Source organism: Berghia stephanieae, chromosome 6, assembly GCF_034508935.2.
Source record: "Berghia stephanieae isolate SIO BIC M18660-M18661 chromosome 6, UCSD_Bste_1.3, whole genome shotgun sequence".
NCBI classification, from domain to species: Eukaryota; Metazoa; Mollusca; class Gastropoda; order Nudibranchia; family Aeolidiidae; genus Berghia; species Berghia stephanieae.
The window spans coordinates 1,886,636-1,888,132 of NC_088365.1; the positions used below are offsets into that span (position 1 = coordinate 1,886,636).

A 1,497-nucleotide genomic window follows, 5' to 3' on the forward strand; every position below is an offset into this window, starting at 1 on the left:
ACAGAATCCAAAAATGTCATCTACTAAATTTTAACTATACATTTGATTGTTTCCTGCCAAGCCCAGGACTCCGACAAGGGAAAGGACAAAACCAAGTCATCTCATTCTCAGAAAAAGACATAGAGCAAGTTGGAAAACAGATATAATAAGTGAGCTTCCTGCCCACTATGGGAGGTCAGAAACCCCACCCAGCGTAACCGAGTCAAAATACAAGAAAATCTAACAATGCCAATAGATGAGGCAACTTTTTGCTCCAATCCCATTTTTTTCTTTTCATAAGTGCTTATCAAAATATGCAATTCCATTCTGGTTGACGAGGCTTTTTAAAAAAAAAGAATGGAAGAAAACGTGAACATTTATATAACGTATATAACATCTGTGTTATTTATATAACATCAAACGTGCTCAACTCACTTTACAAGGGGTCATGTGCAACAGCAACATTTCAGCTTGAGCTTTTGTTTTATATATTGCACAATATCAACTAAACGTGCTCAACGCGCCTTACAAGGGGTCCCTAGCCAACAGCTTTGAGCACATTTAGTGGATATCGCGCTACATAAACGCTCATTTTATTTATTTAATATTTTTATTATTTTCCAAGGTCTCAACTAGGCACCGCTCAAAACGGTCCGAAGGCAGGGGTCATACTCATACCACAAAACCACATAGTTGCACTACATCCATCATTTACAATTAGTAACTTCATGTTTGTTTCGTTTTTTATTTTTTCTTCATACAGATCCACCCAGTCAACAAACACCAAGCTTCAGTTTTGACGATTTTTAGTTTAAACTGCCAATCGAGTTCAATTTCAAGTTTATTTATAGTATAGACTTTCGAATTTTGCAATTTTTCTAATGTCATGTGCAATAAAAAATACTCTTATAATTATAACAAATACATGAAATATAATAAAACATTAGAAATTTGAAAACAACGTGTTAATTCATTGTACCTACTTTTTTTAAAATAAATAAAACGAAAAAAGTAAAAGAAAGAAAAAAAGGTATGTGTACAGGTAGTGTCGTGGCCTTCTTAAACTTAAACGAAAGGACCGATACTGACTTTGGGTACTGACCAAAAAATTACGTTACAAAAGAAGACGACGATCGACAAAGTAAAAAGTGAGTTGTTAGAAGTGCTCAAGTAAACAAATTAAATGATTCCATTGGTTGATTTACTGATCACAAATTATGTTGCCTCCCTTTTTTCCGTGAGCTCCGCCGTATTTTGTTGTTGTTAGTATCAGGCTTTTAGTTAACGACAAAAAATAAAAAAGCTGAAAACGCCCTTGAAACAATGAATTCTTAAATAAAATCAACACGTTGTTTAATCAAGCTAATGGGTATACAAAAATCATGAATTTTCCGCATATCCATTTTGAAGGAATTTGTTAAACTGGAGTGTTCGGTTAATTGAAGCTTAAACGATATACGTGCAGTATTTGAATATGAAGCAACGAATGGCAATTATCAACTATCAGACATCTACATT

General features: G+C 33.8%; 1 protein-coding gene across 1 annotated transcript in view; it reads left to right on the plus strand.

The window, feature by feature from the left end:
• Nucleotides 1–914, plus strand: part of LOC144975594 (C-type mannose receptor 2-like) — a 29,110-nt gene extending 28,196 nt beyond the window's left edge. Inside the window, exon 14 of the mRNA XM_078919757.1 lies at nucleotides 743–914. The gene's annotated coding sequence lies outside the window, so the exon portion shown is untranslated. The remainder of the gene's footprint in view (nucleotides 1–742) is intronic.
• Nucleotides 915–1,497: the final 583 nt, after the last annotated feature.